Source organism: Ictidomys tridecemlineatus, chromosome 1 (assembly GCF_052094955.1).
Source record: "Ictidomys tridecemlineatus isolate mIctTri1 chromosome 1, mIctTri1.hap1, whole genome shotgun sequence".
NCBI classification, from domain to species: Eukaryota; Metazoa; Chordata; class Mammalia; order Rodentia; family Sciuridae; genus Ictidomys; species Ictidomys tridecemlineatus.
This window is the reverse complement of record NC_135477.1, coordinates 212,024,961-212,039,655: the sequence shown is the minus strand read 5'-3', so window position 1 is coordinate 212,039,655 and position 14,695 is coordinate 212,024,961.

Sequence of the window (14,695 nt, the reverse complement as noted above, 5' to 3'; positions counted from 1 at the left end):
ACCTGAGCGCAGTTGAAAATGTGTAACCTGTACAAATTGTTCAAACAGCTTTGAAATCTTCAAACAGAAGTGCTGTGAGAACAAGCCACCAAGAAAGGAGATAGACAAGGCCACAATTTTCTATTTACAGACTGTTTCCTTCCTTATCTTTTGAGAGGAAAAGAAGGCCTAGAAAGCAGTCATTTTCTACCTGGCAGAGGATTGACTTTGACAAGTTGTAGAAGGACCAGAAAGGACTGTCAAGGGGTATAGAAATTGCCAATTGTCTGAAGGACAAACAGTCTAAAGGCTTTTGAACATTGCCTTAGGGGATAATTATGAATATGATTTGATATAGCCAATATATTCTTGCAGATATAATCAAATCTACAACAGATTTTCTTTGGTTATTTCTTTTTCTTAATGCTAATGTCCAAAGCCCTTGAAAAATTGGCTCTTCAGTGTTAGTTAGCACACAGCCAAATAGTCAAGCAAATGGTACAGTAGAGGTTATGTGAAAACTATTTAACAACTGGCAGTTCAATCACCAACCAGTCAGATAAAGTCCCAGTGAACCAATACAGAGGCACACAACTGGCACAGCTGTATGGGTCCATGCTGGCCGAGCATCAGTCCTGAGGATAACAAGACCGGGGCTGACCTTGGAAACTTTAGAATGTCTTTACCAATTACTCCATCCCACCAGAAACATGAATGTCTTCTCTCTCTCTCTCTCTCTCTCTCTCCCCCTCCCTCCCTCCCCCTCCCTCTCCCCCCTCTCTCTCTGTGTGTGTGTATGTGTGTGTGTGTGTATCTCAAAGGAAAGAAGGAAGATTTATGAGAACCAGATTAAGGGTCATTCATATTTTGCTATGGGCCAAGATGCACAGTGCCAATGCTGATTGCAGCACCGACACTGCCAGCTGATCGTCTGAGAGAGTAGCAGTGAGCAAACCACAGTGTGTCACTCTCTACCAGACTTGGTAATGATGGCCATAGAGATCAGAGAGTCCCCATTGTGTGTCACTGATACACGGAGTGTCACAGATGGGCACATGTGTGTTGTAAGACAGTACCTTTAAGGTGGTTGGGCACGGCCTGCAGAGGTGGAGCTCCTGAGAAGCCTCAAATGGGGCTCCTTGGAGGACCTCTGCATGTAGCAGGGTCTCGTGGCTATCCGGTGGTCCCTTTGGGTGGCAAATACAATGAGCAACATCAGCCCTCGTGGCTCTAGGTTGATGTGAGGTCAGGATGCTTCATTACCTATGGACCTGCTGTGGCAGCCACCTGCAGAGTACATTACTGCGGCCTGTTGTGAACAAGGAGCTGGTGGAGAATGTGGTTTTAGTATCTAAACAGTTGATGGTTGAAGGTAGAACAGGAGCTAAGGCTGTATATGGTCCCTCATGGGCCTAGTTCCAGATCCTGTCCAAATAGTCTTAATACACTCACACATGAACACACACACACACACACACACACACGCATGTATCTTATACATATTACATATGTGGTTTTTTCTATTGCTGCTGTAACAAGCTACGACAAATTTAGTGTCTGAAAAGAACACTGACTTATTATCTTATAGTTCTAGAGGTCAGTACTCTGAAGTGGGTTTCATGGACCAAAATGTAGGTTTAGGTCCTGGTTTCATCCCTTCTGGAGGCTCTAGGGAAGAATCTATTCTCATTCCTTTCTTAGCTTCTTGAGAATATTTGCATTTGTTAGCTCATGACCCGTTTTCCCCATAGCAGAGCCAACAGCATAGCATCTTCAAATTTCTCACTTACTCTCGCTATTTCTGTTCTCACACTTTCTTCTCTGATTCTTACTCTCCTACCTACTGCTTTCCCTTAAAGAACCCTTGTGATTATGTTGGGTTCACACCATTGATCATCTCCCCATTTCAAGATCCTTAATTTAATCACATTGTAGGATCCCTTTTGCCACATGAAGGAACATATTCATGGGCTTCAGGGCCTGTAGACATGTTTGGTGGGCCATTTTCATCCTAGCACATGTATGACGACTACCTCTGTCTATTTTGCAGCTGACTGGCTCTGAAGGAGGACACCCATACCCTCCATAAAGTACATTATCTTTACTATGAAATCTGTTCCCATTATTAAAGACATTTCAATAGTATATTGGTCAATTAAAAGAAAGGAAGAGTGGTTTGATGGTATCAAAACTTACTTTTAACTGTTGTGAATTTTCAAAGTTTTTAAAAATGGTTTTAAAATTTGTTATCTAATTATGTAAGCAAAATTCTCATTGATGTGACTCTCACAGGTTTTGATGAGCCATGATTAAAAACTCTTGATCAGGAATTACATGTAGACATTTCAATGTTGAAATCTGATAGAACATAGTTATGTTTGTTATCATGGAAGCAAGCTCAAGAGTCTCATAAAAATGTGAAAAGATTATTGGGCATGTTTTACTCAAACTTGATATTTAACATCTTCCCTAATATTTTCCATTTTTTAATCGATACATTATAGTTGTACATAATAGTGGGATTTGTTGTTACATATTTGTGCATGTGCACAATGTAAATATAATTTGGACAAGCTCATTCCCCAGTATTAATTTTTATTTTTTAAATCATGATTTTATATAAAAAAGCAATAACAAAAAGCCATGAGATTTTTTTATAGTATGTTCTAAAGAGATATACCCACATCCCTTACATATTACTTCAGTGTCCTGTACAAATATTATCATTTTCTGTGTGGGTAATGTGAAAAAAGTCAGAGAAAATATGTGTGAGTGATACCACTCTTCGTGACTATGTGGGACCAACTGAAAGCAGTTTCAAAGAAAAACTTCAAAATGGTAGACAAATTTAAAACATATAATATTTCTCAAGAAATCTTTTAGAAAAGGTTGCAGTGGACACATTTAGTTTTATTTGGAAAGCCAGCAGCAATGACCTTGGAAGCCCATAGCCTGTAATGGTACCTGCCCCATTCAGTGGCTTACAGGGCAGGGAGGCAGGCACAGGGAAAGGCAGTCTTGGCCAGATAAGAATGAAGATTGGGCCTGGAAGGCTTCCTTACATGTGTGCTTTGGACATGGTTTCAGCGTGCTCTCCTTCTGGCAGAGCTTTAAGGCAGCAAATGGTATCTGTTATGGGTTGGGGAAGGGTCTCCCGTAAGCTCCTGTGTTAAAAGCCTGATCCCGAGGTGGCGCTATTGGGAGGTGGTGGAATATTTAGGAGTGTACACTGGTGGTTCTTAGGTTAGCATGAACATACTGTCAAAGGGAACTGTGGGACCCTGGCCCCTTTCTATCTCCCTGGCTGGGCTTACAGCCTTATTTGGGGATATCTTTTCTTGTTGCAAAACCCCAGTGTATGCTCATTTGTTCTGCTTAAGCATGAGCATCACATGGCACTGGGCAACCCCACTGCTATGTCTGTCTTTCACAGGGAGCAACCTGGCTCATCTAGTGTGCAGGGGTGTGTGTAGCCAATTGCCATGTGCTGGCTGCCTGGGGAGACCCGCTGGCCATGGAGGACAGATGCATACTACTGACACTGCTCTTGCTTATTTCTTCTACAAGTAAGTAAAGCATGGCTTCATTTAGTGTTTGTGATTTTTCTGGTGACTCCAGTATCACACTGTGATGGGCACAAGTGTTTGGACTTCTCTTTCTGGTGGTTGGCATAATGATGATCTTTGCAATCCTCCGTGTAGTGGGAGTCCTCTCTTGGGGTGGGTAACGGCTGCATGGCATTCTGCTCCTCTGGATTGACAACTGGTGCATGGTGTCCTGTTGGACAAGAGCAGTAAGAGCCTTTTGGTTGCCCAGGGAACCGTGGTAGATAGAGGCTGAGACTAGCTTCTGCAGCATGGTCTGGGCACAGGTGGTAGCGAAGGAAGGCAGGGTTTTACTGGGATAATTCCTGGCCCTGCTTTGTTTTAGGCATCTGTCCTCAAGTTGGCCTCTTTCCAAGACTGCCTCTTTCCTCCAGCCCTGTTATCTTCTGCCTCGAGGAGCTGCAGGCTGAGGCTCTGCACAAAGCTTTTAGCCCCATTCTGTCAAGTAGAGGTGATGATATCGCACTATCCAATGGCTTTTCCATGCTTGAAGCTGATACAGGTGTGTTCTTCCTTCACTGTCTGATCTTGCTGCCTACCACCTCCCACACCTAGGTCCATGGTTCTGATTCCTCTGTTAATAATGTATGGTAACGGTAGCTCTTTCATTCCCCTCTGAAATCCAGAAGGGTGGAGTCCCCAAGCAGGAGGACATTTTAATACTGTTTATAGCAAGTGTTCAACAAATACTTGTCAAAAGAATGAATAGATAAATGAGTGAACCAGTGAATATTACAAAACAGATTAGATTGCATGTTCAGTTGTTTAAAAAAAATTAACAGAAATAAATTTACCAAGGGAAAATCTTTAGGTCCTATTTTTCTCATTTGCCTTTTCTTACCTTTTATTTTTTGAACTTAGTTATTTTAATTGAAAAAGTAGTTTATGCTCATTGTATCAATTATTTAAGTTACAGAAAAGCATAAAAAATAAAACAAAGATTGCTTATTTCTCAACTCAGAGATAATTACTCATAACATTGGTGTATATTTTTTGAGACCTTTGCTTAGACACACAAGTGTGAGTGTATACACATGGACACACACACACACACACACACACACGATCTCTGCATCCATGGGTTCCACACCTACGGATTCAACCAGACTTTAATTAAAAATACTTAGATTCAGGGGTGTAGCTTGCTAGTAAACCATTTGCTTAGAATGTGTGATGAACTGGGTTTGACCCCCAGTGCAGCAAAACAAAAACAAACCAAAACAAAATCAGAAAAAGAAATTGCATCTGTAGTGGACATGTACAGACCTGGTTTTGTTATCGTTATTCCCTAAGCAATGCAATAACTAGCATTTACATAGCATTTATACTATATTAGGTAGTATAAGTAATTTAGAGATGATTTGAAGTATACTGGAGATTATTTAAAGTATTGGAGTTATATGCAAATACTGTACCATTTTACATGAAGGACTTGAGTTTCCAGAGATTTTGATATGCTTGAAAGGTACTGGAACCAATTCTGCATGGGTACTGAGGGACTCTCTCTCTCTCTCTCTCTCTCTCTCTCTCTCTCTGTGTATATATATATATATATATATATATATATATATATATATATACTTTTTGCAAAAATGTGATTGTGTGATGCTGTTTGTAAGATGTAATCCTTAGCAGCACCAACATATCAGTGTATTAAAATGACATGTTGCCAGGTGAAGTGGCCCACGCCTGTAATCCCAGGGACAGGAGGATTGCTAGTTCAAAGCCAGCCTCAGCAAAAGCAAGGCACTAAGCAACTCAGTGAGACCCTGTTTCTAAATAAGATACAAAATAGGGCTGGGGATGTGGCCCCTGAGTTCCATCTTGGTACCCCCCCCCCCAAAATGATATGTTAATATAGATAAACCATAATTCTGCTTACATTTTAAAGAGTTTATATAAACACATATGTGCATGTATTTATACATATGTATATATTATTTTTTAGAAGAATCTGATATTTCAAGACCTTACTACTCTGGACCTTGCTGGGCTGGCCTGAGGTATGGGAGTCAGACAACTGGTCCTCTCTGGGCCTCTTGCTTCCTGGGCTCCTGAATGAAGTAGTCCAACTTGTAGAAGGCCAGTTTCTACTCTGCACTTATTTTTTTCCTCATAAGGTCACTGAGAAGGTTAAAGGAGATAAAATGCACAAAGCATCTGTCATAGCTCCTGCTGCTAATAGTGATCACTCAACAAATGGCAATTCTCCTTTAAACTCTTGGTTACAAACATGCTTCATGCTTCTAAGTTATGCTTTCTGATTTTTTTAAGTGAAAAATTTCTGTTTTAATAAGAGATGAAATGCAATTACCATTATTTTGATAGTTGCATCAGAATATCCCAACACCTGAGTACTCACCGTTTGCAAAATTTGCCTGATGCCACCCAAGGCAGGCTGCCAGAGCGCCAGTGGTGATCAGGCTCGCCACACCTGATCTCTTGATTCCCTCCCGCGGCAGGCAGTCAGTGCAAGCACACCATTTCCCATTATGAAGGGCAGCAAACAATAATTGCTAACAGGCACAGGCTGCTGCCTGCCCCCCAACCCCTTTCAGCTTTTCTCATTATATCAGAGTTCAGAGTGCGGTCGGGGCCGGGAAACCCAGCAGAGGAAGGACCAAGGGCACGGGCTGCCGAGAGCCGACAGTGTGTGATTATGCCAGTCCTCCTACAGGTCTCCAGGCTGAAGTCCTCATCATCCACGACAAGTATTTATGAAGCTCCCTATGTGTTTGGTTGCTACGTGGAACAAATGAGGTGGCAGAGGGTTTTAGGTTAAAAGGCCTGAAATCCATTTAACGCCTGGATGGACATCAGAATGAGGTGACAGATGAATCGTGTGGAAGTCAAGGCAAGAAAAGTCTTCTGAAGTGAGTCCAGGCCTCGAGATGATGGTCGCTGGATCGTGCCTCATGTTTTATGTTCCCCATGATCCGTGGGAATCTCACAGGTAGCTCCTTGGTAAGTGCTTCCTCATTTCTTGGGTTTAGTATTTCAGAATCCTATAAACCCTTCTCTGCTTTGGAAAGGTGCAGCAGGAGTTATCGCCGTAGGTGGTGGATGAAGATGCCCACATTTGTAGGCATGGAAGGAATTGACAGCGTTAGAAACAGCAGGTGTGCGAGCAGCTCTTTGGAGGAGCGTGGTGGCTGCTCAGTGTCCCCTGTGGGTGAAGCAGCTGTTGGTCCTCAGGCTTAGGTGCCTCAGTGTTGTCTGAGGGCCTCCATGCCGGGGGAGGGGGGGGAAGGCGACACACTGCATATTTCAGTTTGGGCATAAATTAACAGCAAGATGCTCTGGGCGTTGGCCTGATTCTGCCAAAGAACTGGAGCCTCTTTATCAGTTCTTCTAGCCCCTGGCCTCCTGGGAGGCAGCTGGAGTAGGGTGGTGGGGGGATGACAAGGACAGCGCTGCCTTCTGTAAATGTTCTCATTTGCTAAGTGTCTGGTTTGGACGGTCCAGTTCGAACTCCACGACCCTTCTCTCCTGGCTCATGGCTACTTCTTCCCTTGGCTGTTTTCTGACTCTTCTTTCAAGAAACGTGTGTGTGTGTGGCTGGGCACTATGTCAAACCTTGGGCAAGGCTGGCCCTGCTGCCTGTCCCACATGTTATAGCTCAGCACCGGGTAGGTGGACTGAGGAAGGTCCCTGGCGAGGCCCGGAAAGGAGGGAGCAAGCATGGCATGGTCCACCAGGAACCCAAGGTCCTCCTATTCTCTCATCAGAGGGTCTCCAAAAACCAGGCAGGGTGTGGTGGATGGCAGCGAAAAGAGGCCAGCAGTGGAGGCTCATTTCCAAGAGGCCTGGAGGCTCATTTCTTTTCTTCTTTCCTTCTCACTTTGACTTCTCTCAGTTGTTTGGACTTCTGCTGGCATGGGACTGTGGAGCCTCAAAAGGAACAAATAAATGCCTCCAACCACCCGCTCTCAGAAACCCACGTCAGGTGGAGAACGGCTGAGGTTTGCTGCCTCCTCCCGCAGAGCTTTCTCTAGTGCTCACACACATCGCAATCACCTGGGAGCTTGTTTAGCAAGGTGGAGAGGGTGTGTGTTTGGGGGCACCTCTGCAACTCCTGGTAATTTCGTCTGGGATTAGACCCAGAAGAATTTGCATTCTTAGCAAGTTCCCAGGGGCTGCTGCTACTGCTGACGGGTGGACCCTACCTTAAGACCTTCCTACTGCACCTGTGGTCCCAGGACCAGCAGGATGTGTTATAAATGCAGTCTGGGCTTTCCCCCAGACTCTTAAAAAACACACTCTACCTCCTAACAAGCTTCCTGTGGGGCATACAGGCACCTGGCAATCAGCAAACTCTGCTCTAGGTGTCCAGAACCTTTAGCCCCAGCAGCCTGAGATGTTTCCCCACACAAAGTCTTCCATGGCTCACACTCGAGTCCTGGACTGGTGGTGCTGAGGCAGAGCATACCCTCTCAGTGGTTAGGAGCTGGAGTTAGGGGGAGGTGGAAAGAGATCCTGACCTTGATAAGAGACACCTACAGCCTCCCAGTGCCGCACAGCAGGGAAACTCTCTCTCTTTGGGTACATTCACAGAGCTGGTGGGGAGCTTCTCAATAATGCTGCCCAACTACATCCACACAGAGAGGCAGAAGGCTGGACCCCATGCTCGATGGAGCCCCCCTCCAGCACCAGGCTGGAGAGTCCCCACAACTGCATTAGGGCCTTCACTTTTGTTAGGTTGTGTAATCTTAGATCCATAATATATAAAGAGCTTTCATAGATCAATAATAAGAAAAACACTTTAAGAAAACAGGCAAAAGGATTTTAATACAGATGACACAGAAGATATACAAAATGAAAATATGCTTAACATCATTAAGTCAATAAGTAAATGCTAATAAAACCATAATGGAATACCACTGCACTACACCCATTAGAGTAGCAAATGAAACAACACAAAAATGCCATCAGACCAAGAATTGATAAGGACTTGGGGTGATTGGGACCCTCATACATTGCTGGTGGAAATGTAAAATAGTACGATCATTTTTAAGAACATTTTGGTAGTTTCTTAAAAAGTGGAACATATGCCTACCATATGACATAGCTCTTTTACTTCTGTTTGCCCAAGGAAATAAAACATATATCTACTTGAAAACTTCTATGCAAATATTCATATCAGATTTATTTATGTATTTTCAGTACTGGGCATCTAACTCAGGGCCTCACTTAGACATGCTAGCAAGTGCTCTACCACTCACCTACATCCCCAGCCCTTTTTAAAAATTCTAATTTGTTATATATGACAGCAGAGGGCATTACAATTCATATTACACATACAGAGCACAAGGTTTCATATCTCTGGTTGTACACAAAGTAGAGTCACACCATTTGTGTCTTTATACATGTACTTAGGGTAATGATGTCCATCTTATTCCACCATCTTTTCTACCTCCATATCTGCTCCTTTCCCCTCCCACCCCTTTGCTCTATCTAGAGTTCATCTAATCTTCCCATGCTCCCCATCCAACCCCATTATGAATCAGCCTCCTTATGTCAGAGAACACGTTTGGCATTTGGTTTTTGGGATTGGCTAACTTCACTTAACATTATACTCTCCAACTCCATCCATTTACCTGCAAATTCCATGATTTTGTTCTCTTTTATTGCTGGATAATATTCCATTGTGTATACATATACTTCATTTTCTTTATTCATTCATTCATCTATTGAAGGGCATGTAGGTTGGTTCCACAGTTTATTATTGTGAATTGTGCTGCTATAAACATTGATGTAGCTGTGTCCCTATAGTATGCTGTTTTTAAGTCCTTTGGGTATAGACCCAGGAGTGGGATAGCTGGGTCAAATGGTGGTTCCATTTCCAGTTTTTTAAAATAGTTTTTAGTTATAGTTGGATACAATAACCTTTATTTTATTTTATTTATTTTTATGTGGTGCTGAGGATCGAACCCAGTGCCTCACATGTGTTAGGTAAGCGCTCTACCGCTGAACCACAATCCCAGCCCCACCATTCCCAGTTTTCCAAGGATTCTCCATACTGCTTTCCATATTGGCTGCACCAATTTGCAGTCCCACTAGCAATGTGTGAGTGTACCTTTTCCCCTACATTCTTGCCAACACTTATTGTTATTTGTATTCTTGTAGCTGCCATTCTGACTGGAGTGAGATGAAATCTTTGAGTAGCTTTGATTTGCATTTCTCTAAATTGCTAGAGATGTTTTACTTTTTTTATATATTTGTTTATTGATTGTATATCATCTTCTGAGAACTGTCTGTTCAGTTCCTTGGCCCACTTATTGATTGGGTTATTTGTTTTTTTTTAACATTTATTTTTTAGTTGTAGTTGGACACAATACTTTTATTTAATTTATTTATTTTTATGTGGTGCTAAGGATCAAACTCAGGTCCTCACACGTGTGAGGCTACTGCTCTGCCACTGAGGCACAACCCCAGCCCCGGGTTATTTGTTTTTTTTTTTTTTTGGTGTTTAGATTTTTGATTTCTTCATATACCCTAGAGATTAGTGCTCTATCTGACATGCATGTGGTAAAAATTTGCTCCCAAAATATAGGCTCTCTATTCACCTCACAGATTGTTTCTTTTGCTGAGAAGAAGCTTTTTAGTTTGATTCCATCCCACTCATTGATTCTTGATTTTAATTCTTGTGTTATAGGAGTCTTATTAAGAAAGTAGGGGCTTAATCTGATATGGTACAGATTAGGGCCTACTTTTTCTTCTATTAGATGTAGGGTCTCTGGTTTAATTCCTAGGAACTTGATTCACTTTGAGTTGACTTTTGTGCATGGTGAGAAATAGGAGTTTAATTTCATTTTGTTGCATATAGATTTCTAGTTTTCCCAGCACCATTTGTTGAAGAGGCCATCTTTTTTTCCAAAGTATGTTTTTGACACCTTTGTCTGATATAAGATAACTGTAATTATGTGGGTTAATCTCTGTGTCCTCTATTCTGTACCATTGGTCTACAGGTCTGCCAATACCATTGCTGTTTTTGTTACTATTGCTCTGTAGTATAGTTTAAGGTCTGGTATAGTGATACCACCTGCTTCACTCTTCCTGCTAAGGATTATTTTAACTATTTTGGGTCTCTTGTTTTTCCAGATGAATTTCATGACTGCTTTTTCTATTTCTATGAGGAATGTCATTGGGATTTTGATCAGAATTGTATTAAATCTGTATAGTGCTTTTGGGGCTATGGTAATTTTGATAATATTAATTCAGCTATCTCAGCAATGGAAAAGTAGCTAATATACGTCTTTTATTTGAGGCCCAGTTCTTGGTCCTTAATTGCTAGAAACTTTCCCCTTCTCTCTGTCAGCCTCTTCTCCTGAATTCCTTGTCACTTGTTTAGACATTTTATGGTTTATTCAACAATCATCTTGAGAATTATATTTGTTGGATTCATCAGAGAAATACTTGCCAGAGAGTTTGGTGTTTTGTTCTCTTTTGACTTTTATCTGGTTGGAAGTGGCCCATCCATATTATGGAGGACAATCTGCTTTACTCCTTCTACTGATTTAAATGTTAATTTTGTCCCCCAAATACCCTCACAGAAATATCCAGAATGATGCTGATCAAATATCTGGGCCCAGCGGCCCAGCCAAATCGTATAAATCAACCATCACACGTATGTTGATGGTGTCTTGAAATTAAATCAGAGGCCTTTTGAGAGCAGGAACCTTGTTCTGATCTTTTCTTGATCTAGTCCCGGCAGTTCTAGAACTTTGCCAGATCCTAAGTGGGGCGTGGTGTGTGTTGGTGGAGAGGCAGCTGGATGGAAGGAACTTGCCAGTCACCTCTTTCAGACCCAGCATGGGGAGAAGGGATGGGTGCGATGGCAGGTGGCTATCATATTACTGGGTGATCATTTAAACTAAAGAGTGCCTGCTTGAAGAAGTTCATTATATTAGTTAATTTTGTATTAAATGAGAAATGTAAAGATTTTTAAGAGATAATAGTGTTTCTACATGAATCAGTATTAACCAGTATGATTTTAGTCTACCCTTATTGACCCTACTTCCTTCTATTCTTTGATTTCTCCTTCACTTTGGAAGGAATGTGTAATGGTTAATTTGAATTGTCAACTTGATCGGATTAAGAGATGCCGATGATTACGGGGCTTATGGGTGTGCCAGTGAGGGTGTGTCTAGGAATAATTGGCATGTGGGATAGCCAACTGAAATGGAGACCCTCCCTAAGCATAGGCAGCACTGTCTAATAGGATGATGGCTTGGATGGAATAAAAGTTGGAAGAACAAGGAAGCAGCAACAGATGCAAGCTTGATTCTTCTTGAAAGGGTTCTTGATTGTTTGGATCGTCTGAGGATATCCAACTCTTGCTTCTTCACTCTTCCAAAGCAGACTCTGCCAGTGATTCTCTAGAAGCCTTCAGTCTTGGACTAGGGTAGCACCTATGATCCTTCTTGTTCTGGGGCTTCGGCTTCTTGGACTGTGCAGCTACTGGTTCTTCCAGTTCTCCAGCCTGCAGATGGCCATTGTGGACTATCCATCTTCTGGTTGTGTAAGCCAACCTAATTCATATAATTTTTATAATTATATAATTATAAAAATATACTTATAAAATTATAATTATACTCGCTGTTGATACTGTTCCTTGAGAGAACCCTGACTAATACAGAATGGAAAATGACAAAGAACTAAAATATACACGCAGATTCCAAGTTTTCCAGCCAGACAGATATTTTAATGATGACTTTGTGGGTTTTTAGAAAGTGACCTCTGAGGTCCAGTTAATGTAGATCTCTGGGAGTCTGTGCCCCACATGCCTATGTGAATGGTCTTTGTCCATGACCAAGTTCTGCCTCCTTCAAGGTTTCCACCCTGAGCCTTATTTCTGCTTCCTGAGTGTTGGGATTCACACACTGTGAGATAGAGACCCCCTGGTTTAGCTGGAGAGATAAGCAAAGGCCGAGGGGGACTTGTAATGCATTGAGCAGTGTCCATGGTCAAGAAGATATTGGATCACAAGAATAGACGCAGTCAGTTTGATAAGCTCAGCTACTGGGAGTGACCACTGGTGGCAAACACTGTTCAATCACACATTGCAGAGACACAAAGATTCTTTGAGACATAAAATCTAGCTGGAAGGAACGTTAAGAGAGTCAGGAAGCCAGGGTTGAGGCCTCATTCTGCCATACTTACCTGTGATTGGAGGTGGGCCTCTTGACCCTCTGAATCTGTGCCCTCATTTCTGAATGGATGGTAAAAATCATGTTACCTCTCCTGGATTATTGGGGGAGCCATTGAATAAGCGTCTATTTGTGAAAGCTTTGTGGTCACGCTTTTATTGAGCTCTGTTGTTTCTTTTACTAATGAGGAAGCTAAGATTCAGAAGTTGATTTTTCCAAAGGAGGAACTTAAGACTGCAAAGCTTTGTCTTCTCAGTACCTATTGTTGACCCCTTGACAATGAGACTCCCTAACAACGTATATATTTGTTTACATATATATATATATATATAAATATGTTTATATATATGTATATATATTCATATATATGTTTCTTTCTCAAAACACCTTACAAAGCTGATACTTGTATCAGTTTCCTCTTGTTGTATAACAGAGCCCCACAAGTCACATGGCTTAAAACAATGCCTGTGTATTATCTTACAGTTCTCTCTTTTGGAAATATGGGTGTGGCCTGGTTGAGTCCTCTGCTCAGGGTCTTACAAGGTCGAAATCGAGGTGTTAACTGAACTGCATCTTCTTCTGGAGGCTGTGGGGAAGAATCCATTTCCAAGCTCACTCGGGCCATTAGCTGAATTCAGTTCCTTGCAGGTACAGGGTGATGGTCTCCCTTGGTTGTTAGCTGTCATCTGGTCCTTGAGAGCTCCTATTTTCCTTGCCACTTGGACCCTATAGGTGGTTCACAGCACGGTTGTGCTGCTTCTGGGAAGCTGGTAGGAGTGCCTCACTGCTTCCTTTGGGTAATGTCCCCTTCTTAGAGTCATCAGTACCATACTACCTAATCGTGGGAGTAGCACCCATCGTATTCACAGTCCTGGAGGTGATGCAGAGTGTGCACAGACCTTGGAGACATCTTAGAATTTTACCTACCTCAAATCAATTGTTAACATCTCCAGTTTATAAGTGAAGAAACAGACCAGAAAAGTTAAGCTCAAAGTCACACAACAGTAAGTGGGACAGTAAAGCTCTCTGCCTCCAGAACTCATGCTTTTAGCCGTTCTTTTTGACAGCATCTTGCTGTTGCTAGGACTTTGCTCTAGAGACCAATGGGGCTCTTGAGAAGACTGTTCTCCTGATGCAGGGGGCAATGAGTAGAGCCAAATAGAAACCCCCATTTATGGCCTTCCATCCATGATCACTGAGGTTGACTTAGTGGAAATACTGTGTCCATGAGTGTTTCTCCTGGGGATTTGATGCTTTAGACCAGTGATAACATTCTGGGGCCCTCGAGTGAGGCCATAAATTGAGGGAATTTCAGTAACCTGCTAGGCTACTGCAAGAGATGATCACATCAAGGGGCCTTTTCAATATTTCTAAAAAGCTGTCGTACAGGTACTGGACTGTTCTGCTTCCGCCCAGGTAAACATGCCACCCCCATGTATACAGTTCTCTCTCTCCCAATCCTTTAAAAGAGGCATTATGTGGGAGGTCAGCAGTGTTCGGATGTGCCAGAAGCCCATCTGCAGACAAGTTGAGCCCATGATTCCTGCTGCGCCTCCTTGGGTGGCCACATGCCTGTGTCTCCTGCTTCATGGCCTCTGTGTCCTCCTTTCTCCTTGGGTCTGGGCATGGGCACTGGGGCTGGGGGCTGGGGAGGCTGGCTTAGCAGGGCTTTGCTCAGAGGTGGAGTAAACAGGCAAGATTCCATGCTTGCCTTCTGTGGTCTTAACTCACAGCTGGCCTCTGGGAGAGATTTAGGGGTTGAGTGGAAAATTCAGTTGCCCACACTTTGGCTTTTCGTATCCACACCCAGAGGCAATCCTTCAATAGCACGGCTTAGGCTTTTATACAGAAATCAACAAGAGGGGGCGTTCTTTGGTTGGGACTGGCTGTTGACCAGGGACCTGGCATTAGTGGGATTCTTCCCTGGAGGCAGGTTTGGGAAGCCTCAAAGCCCTGCTCTCA